At 42.9% G+C, this 12,166-nt stretch overlaps 1 protein-coding gene across 2 annotated transcripts in view; it reads left to right on the forward strand.

The window, feature by feature from the left end:
* LOC121624762 (zinc finger MIZ domain-containing protein 1-like) overlaps window positions 1–12,166 on the forward strand; it is a 115,763-nt gene that overhangs the window by 23,246 nt on the left and 80,351 nt on the right. For both annotated transcript variants that reach the window (XM_041962630.1, XM_041962632.1), the window contains exon 2: window positions 7,228–7,326. The gene's annotated coding sequence lies outside the window, so the exon portion shown is untranslated. The remainder of the gene's footprint in view (window positions 1–7,227; window positions 7,327–12,166) is intronic.

Consider the following 12,166-nt stretch of genomic DNA (forward strand, 5'->3'; position numbering starts at 1 on the left):
AGCTGGTGGGAGCAGCCTCCTCCTTATGCCTCTCGAGTTGAGCAGCTAATGGAAATGGGACTCATTAAGACACCTTATACTCCGACGCACCCAAGATCATGAGCAATTGCTAATTGATTGTCGTTAGTGCTCTCGCAATGAGACGCTCTGCCTGTTTTCTCATTTGTTATGAACGGCTTTGTTTTCTTCCCCCCGTCTCCTTCACTTCATTATTGATGTTGCTGTTTTTCTTTCTCTTTCCCCTCTCCCTTTTACCTCCAGAGTCCTCTGTAACTAAGTCATTTTAACACTGTTTTACCTGGTTAGCCGCAACAATCACAATGCTGAGGAATGTGTAAATTCTGTCGTATTTCCTATAATTAGGACGTAGCGCTGTTTTAAAAATCAATATCCTGGACCCCGCTAATGACTGCATGTGCGTGAAGCACACAGGCCATAGACTTGTGTAAAAGGGCGGATGTAGAAAATGTGCTTGTGCCGGCTTGGTCATGGTTGAATAGCAGGGAGAGGCAGGTCTCCCTGCGATGCTTTGATTATTGGCTCTGGAAATTCCTTCCTCTTTCCTCTAGAACCAGCAGATTGTGTTCATCTCAGCCTTTAATCATTTTTGCCCTCCCAGTAGTAATGTGCTCTCTTTCCCCTCCCTGGATTCCTCTGTGTATATGTCCGCTCCCCACCTTTCTTTCCTCTCATTGCTTTTTCTTTTTCCTTATTATGACAAGAGGGAAGAAAAGATAAGGGAGGGAGAAAATGCAAATACAGGTCCGTGATTCTTTTTTGTGACAGATCAGGCCTCATTACACCCGCCTCTCCTTTGCAACAGGCTCAGGACGATCTCCCCTCTATATCTCCTCTCTCTTGCCTTGTCTCCATTATATGATGAAGTCTTTCACCTCTAGTAAACCCTCCTCTGCTCCCGGGCCGGTGAAACTGTGAGGACGGCCAGTTGACCAAAGAGGAATCTCTGGCTGCAGGGCACACGATTTGCTTTGCAGATGAAGCAGGACAGGAGCAGGGGGGGTAGGGGGCATCATTTTTATGTCTGTGGTCAGACGGTGCAGCATTTCCTTGCTTTAGCGCTCTGCCAGCAGCCTACACCTCTATCTCCATCTCCCTCGTGGGAGTTGCTACCACCTTCTCGCTCTGATAGGGAAAGACTGGAAACAAAGGAAGAAAAATACAGGCGCCCTCTTGGGTTGCTCTCGCTTTTGAAACAAGATATACGGTGGAGAGGGGGAGGAGGACGAGAAATAATATTGAAGCCATCAATTCATGTGAGACCCACATTAAGCATCAACTCACTCCTTTGAATTAAGAAAAAAAAAACAGACATTAAAGTGGAATTCTGGTTTCATACAACTTTGGTCATATTTTCATGGTCTCTAGCCACGCCACTATCACGTGACAATGTGACGATAAAGTTCAGCGCCTCTTTACTGAAAATCAGAACCCAAATTGTCTGTCATCATAAGTCATCGTAACTTATCGAAATCATTCAAGCAAAATGAAAACCCGAGTTTTAACGAGCCTTTTAAATTAACCTTTAAAATGATTCTCGTTTGTAAGAGGAGCCGCTTTGGCGTCACTTCATTCAACTGCTCCGCTTGTTTTGGCGATCCTCAACACAAACAATTGATGCTAGAGGGCAAACACATTGGGACGTTATGCGCAGCAGGAAGTAAATTACCTGCATTTGCTTGAATAAGAGACATAATTGGTAGTTGCTGTGATGCTGATCTAGTGGCACACAACATGTATACGACAGCACTGTTCTGAGTGTGTCGGCCTGCGTGCGTTGTATAAGTTATGTGTATGTGTGAGTGTGAGGCTCCACATAATTACAGCAGCGGTGGTTAACTAGGCGCCGGCGTTTGTGTTAATCAGTAGAGAGTGAAGACTGGGGAGCTAGCTGAGCTGGTGTCTCATGCTCTCTAAATGTATCACGCTAAAAACCATTATCTCTAAAACCTGTAATCATGGCCACAGCACTCATTCACTGCAGTGATACACTTGATGTTTATGGCTTTACCCCACAACAACAACAACAACATGTGACTCTAATGTGATCATTCCATGTGATGTCCTGCAGCATGTGTTGTGTCAGTACAGTGCATACAAAATACAAAGGCATTATAACCTTACTGCAGTAAATTACAAAATTAGGATAACACTTAATAAAAGTGTTGGTTTGCAATAACCTGTCTTCTCCACTAACCTAAATTTGCATGCTTTTTTAAATAATTGGGTTACTTGTGTCTTTGGGAAATTAGAAGTGCCACAAAACCCAGAATCATTGTGTTTACATTGAGTAATGTGTGCAACTATTAGTTACATAAAAAGAATTTTTGCTGTTGCACCAAAAAAACATTTTCTTCCACCCTTTTTGGCCGTGCTACTAAATCCCAGTAAGCATCAATTAGCTGGTTAGCAGGTCAAAAGGTTAAAATCAGGCAAAATTTAGTTGAATAATGAAAGTTTATTACACATCTAGGTTACATATAACTACTCTTTCAATGGTGTTCCAATGGCAGTATTTACATGCGTGGTTATGACCTGTTTTACATGGATATTTATAGTCAAATTGATTCATAGAACTAGCAATCAACAGATTTGTTTATAGTGAAATTAGTCTTTAGTTGCAAAACATGTAATCAGAATGATTGATGAGTTATCGACGTTTAACCTTAATTCTAGTAAAATAACCCAATAAGAGCGTTACATGAAGGTTGCAGAAGTCAGAGTGTCCCCCTTAATTAATTTGTCTGTAATCACGTCATTAGTGTATGTAAACACGCCGACTGCGAGGCGAGAGCACACGGCCCTGCATTCATCTGAAAACCTGCTGCTCTGCCGAACGACCACATGTGCTGTTCCACAGCTCGTCCTTTGACATCAGCTGTCTTCGTCGGGCGTCTTTTGAAAAGCAGAGGTTCGCGTCTCCGTTGATCTTGCGTGTCTTGAGCGCATCAACAACAGGAAGCAGCCTACAGGAGGCGTCGTGATTTCTGTGCCAAGGCAACGCAGAGTGAGGCAGTGTTGAAGGAGGTGAATGGGAGGTCAAACCTTTCAGAGCTGGTATTTGCTGAGAACATCGTGGTGTGATTAAAACCGTTCCTTTTCACACATTTCTCTGCCTTTGTCTGCTTCCTAATACTTCGAATCATTGCAACAGACTCTCATTATATGTGAATATGTGGTTTAAAAAAAGGTCGAGGTCATTTGAAGTTATTAATTTCACACAACAAACAGCATTTTAAACACAAAGTAGCTCTGCGCATTTCTAAAGGACTGTGACAATAACCAAATAGGCATCACATGCACATACTATATATATATATATATATATATATACACATACCTGTACCCCAGGGTTGAGTACTTGTGATATCTACAGATATTAAATTGAATATGTAATACACAGACATGACAAACAGAAGTGTAAATTAAACAGTTGGAGTTCAGTTGTAATTGCAAGTGCTTGTAGGAACACTACACAGCGAACACTAACACTTATAGTGGTAAACTGCCAAACTGTGGGGATACGTTGTTTGTTCAACACGGTCAGAAAAAATCCATACCATCACAGCTCCGGTTTGTGAGCTGTTTTATCACCTTAGCTCATTGTTTCCTGTTTTTCCATTGAAGCCAAAAAAAAAAACCCAGCTTAAAACCTCTTAAATCCTTATCCTGTTCCATTTGCTCACATGTTTCGTGTCCGTGCGCATTCAAAACCTACTGTATTTACCAGTTAAAATGCAAATGTGGCGCATTGGGAATAATAGCCCCAGAGAGCTGGCTGGGTGGACGGGACAGCCTGTGGCTCTCAAGAGCTTTTCCCACAGCGTTGAGAGCAGGGCCAGGTGAGAGTTTCTCCCCAGGTGTCCCTCTGCTTTGCCATTGTCCATGCTTAGCGGGTGGCGTCCAGCTCCCGCCACCCGTCTGACTCACCAGCGGGTTTCATGGCCACTTTTTGCAGAATGACTGTTCTCCGTGCAGCCACTAAAACCCGGTGCTGACTTGGGAGGAATGAGTCTGTCCAGCTCTGGCGGCGGCAGCGACAGTGGGGATTTTGACTCCATGAGGACCCAATTAAACCTGGGAGGGCCTCTCTGAAGGAATAATAACAATGATAAATGCACCTCTGAGGTCGGTTTAAAGGAGGCAGGGAGAACGGTTTTATTGTGCTGGCCTGTCTTGACACAGTTTGCTCCCAGCTTCTGTTTTTTGCAGTATCAGGAGGTTCAAAATCTCACCTTGTGAAAGCTTTTTTTTTTTTTTTTTTTTTTTACATTTTTTTTAGTGTCATCTTTTAAACATTTGCATGACTTGGCTTTAAACCCTTCAAACCCTGCATGTGCTTTGAATTGGCTTGGGAAGTAGTGACTCCCTGCCAAAAGTACAAGTGTGTGTGTGTGTGTGTGTGTGTGTGTGTGGGGACTCGATTTTTTATGTGCGTGTCATTTTATTGATTAATCAATTTACAGAAAAATGTATCAATTGTGGTCATTAATCAATCGTTGAAGTCAACTGAAGGCAATTTGAAGGTGTTAATTTGAGTTTTGGGAACTTACGAGGGAAATTTTCTCAAAGTGTTTGCACATTTTAATCAAAAGATAATTGACATATTAATTGAATTAGTCTGCATGACTAACTTTACACTCCAGACCATCTGGGAAGTTGTTCATGGAAACTGTTTGGAAAAGGGGAGGAACTTAAAAATATTGATAGGTGATTGGTTGAACCATTTCTCAATCACCATCTTTTACAGGCAAACTTCAACCAATCAAATCAATGAACCATTTGGCATAGTAGGAGAGCAAAATATCTTTTCCCATCAAGACAATCCTTCAGTGCCGTTGTTTGGTTTTCTTTCAATGAAGAAATGCTCTCCAGGTCTGATTGGTTGCTGTTATGGCAGCGTCTGTGCTCACCTCTTCAGGAGCCGCCATTGTTGTTCTCGAATGAACAGTCGCGCCGAAACCATGCCCGCCCGAAGCTGGCGGTACTTCCTCTTTGGATGCTGATTGGTCAGAAGGATTGTAATTGAGGCCTTAGCAAGATGGATTCTCGTGATCTTGTGTTCTTGAGAATCCAGCTGCCTCGCAAGGTAATAAACTTAAAGAAAAGAACACAGATCCCTTTTTAAAATTCTGTCTTTTTTTAGTGTTTTTTCAAATCATGTTTAATTTTATGGCTTTTAAAAGCCTTTATTTTGGCTTTACTCTGTCTGAGAGAAGATATGCAGTCACTGGAGACTCAAAGTGTATTTTCCTCTGTCAGGTGGTAATTCAGAGAAAAACTACTTTAATTAGATAACAGGCCTCTGTATTTCAGATTTGCACTTTGCCAGCAGTTTGTCAATTACTGCTTGTGGTTTCATAGTGCCAGTCAGTCTTTGTCTGGGCGCTCGAGCCTCCTCCTCGCCGCGCTGCAGAGCCGTGTTATTGTACTTAAACAAATCAATTCTGTTGCAGTTGAGCTTTTTTTCCTCCATCCCCCGTCATTATGAACTGTTTGCAGTGCAGAGCACATTGATTTTTCACAGCCCTGGAAAAGCTGTTGATGAATAGCACAGAGGTATCTGGGGAGAATCTGGCTTTAAAAAGGAGGCACCCAGCGTCAACCCCTCCTCCTCTCCCGACCCATTGAGCCCCCAGCGCTCCTCCACTTTCTCTTTTCAGAGAGCGGTACTTCCAACAGGGGAGAAATGCTGCCTGAAAAATCTTCCAATGATTAAAAAAAAGAAAGAAAGAAGGATTAAAAAAAAAGTGCAAGAGCACAAGGGACCGCCTTCTCCCGCTGAATGTGAAAATACACCTTGTGGTTCGACAGTTTTTATATTTGGAGCATTAGCCTTGTCCTGTCAACCAAAGCATGAGCTCAGGAGGGGCCAGAGGAGTTCTGGCTGGGGATAGAAAAGCCTAGCATGCTGTGTCACTATGCAGACGCTTGATGAAAATGATACTCTTAACAGGATTCAGCGAAAGACTTTAAGGTGGAGAGGATAAAGGAGCAGAAGGGTGGGAGAAAAAATGCCATTTGTCACATACTTATACACTCCACATATATATAAGACATTTTTGTTTTTATTATGTCCTTCTACCATCTCAATTAGCTCCTTGAAATTTGTGTGCAACATTTTGGGAGTGGAAAAAAAAAGCTCGATAGCGCCCTCTTTGAACAAAGGAGGGAGTTTAAAGAAAAACTGAGTACAAAACAAAAACCCACAGAAAGGGCAACAAGTTTGTTTCACCTGCTGAGAGTCGTGCTGCCTTAAAAGCTGACTATCTTTATGTGCCACCTTAACTGAAACCCTTCATGCAGGGTTTAGGACTTTTAGGACATTGTACTCACCCTCTCATGAACACCTGATCCACATTTGACATTTTTCTTCACATTTAAGGTCTTGTGGAACTACACAATAAAGTTTCAGCGCTCAGATAATCCGCAGCCACTCATCTGAGTGTTGAATTCTTGAAAATGTAAATATACAAGTGCTTTTCCTGTCAGATGCCATCAGAGGGAAGTGTGATTTATGGAACGATAGCATATCATAGACTCCAGCCTATGTATTTTATGCTAATAACTACAATGAACTATGATTGATTCACGAAGGAAAATGAAGTCTCTGTACTTAGTTGCTTGGATGAACATAGATAAGAGATGATTATTAACTGGGTGAGATAAATATGGTTGTCTTTATTTAAAATTTGGTCACTTTTTAATGCTGTATTATATTCAGGGTTGTTGTGTTAAGACCTTTACTGGCTAATATTTAATGTTTTTCTTAACTCCAATAACTAATGCGGTCATTTTCAAGGCTCTGAATGTCACTGCACCAGCCCTGCCAGCCCAGGCTAAGTGCAAAACGACAGTGAAGGCCTCTCTTAATAGGCTTATCTGTCAATCGGGAGTGAATTGTGAGTGTGCCACGGCAGTGAACCTACTCTGTGCTGGATGTTTATGATACCGCACTGATCATGTGAAGTATCGGTTGCTCTTTTGATTCGTCCTTCATGTGCAGGAGAGCGTGAAGGAGCTTATCCGTGCAGGGAAGACATGCAGCACGTTAAGCAAGGCGCAGATGGAAGCCACTCAGAGCCCGTGGGCTTGATTTTCAAGCAAAAAAAAAAAAAAATGCAAATGTAATAATTCAGTGTTTGGAGATTGGTGGATAAAGCAGCGGTGATTGATGTATTTTCTGTTTTTGTCCCCGGTTTCTCTCAGGGGCAGAAGACGTGAGGCGCTGAAGTGTTTCTCCTCCTGGTGTGTGAATGGGTGGGGGGGTCCTTCGAGGAGAAGAATCAAGGATTGAAGTCAACGCAGGTGAGTTTTTATGTTGTTGTTTTTTCTTATACACATGTGGCGGGTCCTGCAGAGCCCAGCAAGCATCAGGGCTACATTTTCTATTAAGTTGTATGCACAAATTGGAAATTTCTGTTCTGAAACTGGTGTTACTGTAGGTAGACACTGAAGGTGGAGGTTGTTGTGGCTGGTGCAAATATAATGAATTTGCACCGTTGACCAACAGGAACGAAGCAGGAGAGTCCAAAATGAAGGAAGCCATTGTGAAAAAGCCTATTCTTACATTATTAACCAAGCCAATGAGTTTGCTTACCAATAGTTAGCAAGGTAGCTAGCACAGAGAGCATCAATAATTCTTTTTTTGAGATACACCCCTGAGAACAAAATGCTCTGGGGGAGGAAAAGGGACAGTAGAGAGAAAATGAAAACAAGCTTTTAGAGCTAATTTTGCTGATTAGCGCCAGCATAACCCACATTAACCATCGACAGTAGTTCACCAACTAGCCTGGAGAGTAGTCACCTCTAGCACATGAGAAAGCACAGGTGACATAATGAATTAAGTTTATGATCTATAAATTTGAGAGCAGGAATTACTCATTTGTGTGCAAGAACTGAATAATTTGAGAGCAAAAAATAGCTATCAGTGTGTACATTCATAGTTTTTTTTTAATCCCTGAAGCTTTCCGGCCTCTGTAAGGACCTTTTTAGTTGCCCGAGATGCTGATTTGCCTGAAATATCTCTGGGAAAAGATGTCATGTCACAACTGGAATGAAAACAAAGCTTGTTACTGGAAACAGATATCTGCCCCCCCCTGTCACTACAGTGATTTAAAGACTACAACTTTGTTTGCTCGGACATGCTCCATCGTCCGCTGTGCTCGAGTGTCTCTGGTAAACATTCGATGGCAGCGGTTCGTGTGTGGCCCCCGTCAGCTCACCTCGCAGAGCATGTTGATTTCATTAGGAGAAATGCAACATGGTCGGGGGAGGGGGGGCTTTGAATAACAAAGTGCTGAGATGTTGTGTCCATTTATGTTTTTTGCAACATCCAGGTCCTTATGAAGTCTGGTGAATGTGTACACACACACAGAAGGTCATAACGATCCACTTCACCAGCAAGCCACCAGTTCATCCTTATGCAAAATGTAGCTCTGTGTATGTTCCACTAAAAGGGAGAATTATGTTGTTGAAAGGGAATGTAATTGGTTCGTCCACTGTATTATACAATACAGCCATGGCTTTATGGATTAGGAATTGGGACATCCAGCACACACACACACACACAGAATGATAAGAGTGGTTAATCTTGATTAGAGCAGTGTGAATGCAGAGAAATACGGTGCCCTGACAAACATCTGCCCGCCACACAGCTGAGTGGGATAAACCAAAGTGATTATTGTGGAAATGTCAGGCGAGGTAGACAGTGAGAGCAAGTGAAACAAGGGGGGGATATGACATGAACAGGGGCCATGACATGAGTGCTTCACAGTCGGCTCTCTCTCTCTCTGTCTCACCCTCGCTGACAGATTTTTTCACTCTCGCTGTCGATCTAAAGGCTGCCTCTGTGGAGGGAAAATCTGGCTGGGTTTGATGGAAAGGCTGCATTCAACAGTCGCAAATAGAGAGGTGTGATCTGTGAGGTTCATGGCCAAACACAATCTCCAGCAATGGAACGTGTGTTTTTATTCGCTGTCGTTAATGTTTTTGTTAGAAAACTGTAAAACAATGGCCATCACAGGTTTCTTGAGCACAATGTGACATCTTCAGATTGCTTGTTTTGTCTGAGCAGCACTCCGAAACCAAAAGGTATTGAGTTTCCAATGATATGAAATAGAAAGAAACTGGAACCTGGAACCAATGAAAGCCTGACAATTTTTTGCTGGATAAATGACTCAAACAATGATTGAAATCTTTTGTGTTTTCTGTCAATCAAGTAATTGACTAGTACTTATAACACTAAGCAGTTTTGGCTCCCAGTTTCATATCAGCCGGTTGATGTCTGAAGGTTGCCAGGTTGGTCTCTGTTAAGCCCTAATGAATAACTGCTTTCCTCTGTGAAATGTGAGGGGTGCAGACATTCTGTTAACCTCGCTAAAGGAAAAAAGGGGAGGAGAAAAAAAATCCCCTTCCTGTCAGTGGCCTGTCTTTCTCTCTGTTCTTGTGAGATCTGGAACTGATAAGTGTGAGGCCTCTGGTAACTGAACAGGAAGGATAGAGGGCCTGGCCCCGGAGCCCCTGCCTCTGCACACATGTCCACCTCCCCTGCAAACAAAGACCACAGAGCCTCCCACTTCAAGTTTAAAAAAATATTTAAGCCTATTAGAAGGATTATTATCACTTGTTAGAGTGAACTCTTATTCTTAAGAGATTGCTGTTGAATATAATAACAGGGAGCTATTTTGATTAAATAGACCTGAGCCAAATTAATGCTTTGCAGCAGCTTCACACCCAGGCACGATCACAACTCCCTTGTTCCACTGACCAGTCAAGTAGAAGTACTTGATTAAACAAGCACACGGCAGAGCAGTGAGAGCTTAACATTCAACCTGAACACCCGGAGGTCTGAATGACAAGCTGTTAAACTGATAACCGTGATGGCTGCGCAGAGATGTTTCCTGAAGCTGGTGCTCTAAGGGGAAAGACACCACAAACAAAATGGAACGTAGAATGAACTCTGACATTGTGCGTGAAATGCGTGAATAAGCTGTTGAAGAGAGGTCGAAAGATCAGTTTCGTGAGTTAACTTTGCCGCTACATCAAAAAGTTGTCGGGAACTATTTCGGTGAACTTGTTGTGCCAACAGAACAGACAGGATGGCATTTGTGAAGTATTTACTGCATGAAAACAGAAATTACAGACAGGCTATCTGTAACTTCAGGGTTATAAACAACAGATTGCTCAAAGTTAGCGGAAGATAAAAGCGGCTGGGACGGAAAAAGTAGATCTGTAATCTTTGTAATGATAATAGTCTAGTGCACGACTATGATTCTTTCAAATGTAAAAATGACATAGTTTAAACCAGAAAAGTGTTTGCCAAAGTGCTGTTAAACCCATCCGGTTATGTTTATTTTGCTGTTGCAACCACATAAGTCAGAAGTTGTATGTAAACTAGATGCTTTCTTTAAGGATGCCATCCATTAATTTGTGGAATACAGGCTTCATTCCTGCCGTGTGCCATTTTTATGGCATTATTTTGTCATTGTTTGCACTCCGTACCGTGCTAATGTCGTCATGACTTAATAAAAATGAATCCGCCATTGGGAGGGTATTGCCTTACATTTCTGGGCCATTTTCTTCTCAGACTGTGCATTTTATTCCTATCAATGACAGGCCAGGATATCAAGATGCTTTCAGTTACCATGGAGAGTGATTGAAGGTGTTTTTGTCATCACATAAACCATCAGTACCAACAGTGCAGTGCAAAACTGTTTTACTTGCTCCGTCATCTAGAAGAAAGGTCCTCTGTTTCTACACAAACACTAGTTTCAGTAAGTGAAGTGAAGTGCAGCGCAGCCGCAAGGCACGTTGCAGGTTCTGTATGGGTTTTCACTGCACTTTTTACCAGCAGCTGGAGTGTCCAAAAACATCCTGGCAAATTCAGGAACTCACTTAAATAGATAATAATCCCACAATTTGTGTAAAAGTGGCTACAACAAAATAGATAGAAATACAAAGCACTTTGCCACAGTGAAAACCCTGTGAGATGAATTGACACACTCATATTGATAATAGTGAACAGTTATCCAAGGATTTTGTCCTTGAAGCTTTTGTGTCATCATGACTGAGATGGTGCAGACTATTAACTCAAAGTCTCAGCATTGATGTGTAGCAGATGAGCCGGTTTGCCTTGTCACAACCATCCATGTATTATCTAATCTAGCTGGGTTTTCCTCTGTACTTAATGCTCATGTGGATTTTCCACCTGATCCCATCTTGTTCTCTTCACAATACCTTTAGCTAAAAAGCAACTTTGGGAATCTAGTGCATATCTTGTTCAAGGCTGAGACTGCGGCGGAGATGTTCCAGGATGGTATCCTTCTCCTGAAAAAGTGCAAGATAACGTTCCAGGGTGACAGCTGAATTATTAGCCCATTAGTCACCGGAGAGAGAAAGAGGTGGATGAACATGGCATCCGTCATGAAAGTGCCTCTTTTTTTGCAGATAGCCTCCCCTAAAAGCTGCACAGGAATCTTGTAAGTCTCTCCCACTGATGTAGGAGCCGGAGGGCCGGGGTCAGGGAGCAGACCTGGAGCTATCCCGGTGCTCTGCTGCTGATGATGACCCGGCCGGCTGTTCGAGGAACAGAGCAGCACAACACAGGCAGAACTCAGTGTACTAGACTAAAAATAGACATGGTGTCAACCCTGCTTTCCCATAGACACATACAAATGTGGACGCGCTCATGCCTGTACGCGCACCCCATACCAGCGTGGGCACACGTCTTCAGAGGCGATCGCAACCGCTGGTGATCGTCGGTGACATGCCAGAACATGTTTGATTGACAGGGTGACTGCGGCGGTACAAAGCGCGTGTGTTCAGGACAGATGTTCTCCGCAGCCCGCTCAGATGGTCTGAGTTGACATACAGCAGGAGGAAGCCATTAAGCAACACTTGGCTCCGAGATGAACCTCCCCACTGTTCCGTGACCCTGTTGAATCTCCCAGCCTCCTTTACATCTCGTGTGTCTTTGTGTGAGCTATCTGCCTGGCTCTTCTCAAACGAAGGCGCCGCAAAGAAAACGCCAAGTATTGAACAAATGGTGTAGCGCTTGCTGCTTCCTTTGATGCAAAATTAAACCTGATATCCCTTTGACATGCCTTCCACGGATAACTTGTCAATTTCCTGCTCATGATGAATAGCC

This window comes from Chelmon rostratus, chromosome 21 (assembly GCF_017976325.1).
Source record: "Chelmon rostratus isolate fCheRos1 chromosome 21, fCheRos1.pri, whole genome shotgun sequence".
Lineage (NCBI taxonomy): Eukaryota > Metazoa > Chordata > Actinopteri > Chaetodontiformes > Chaetodontidae > Chelmon > Chelmon rostratus.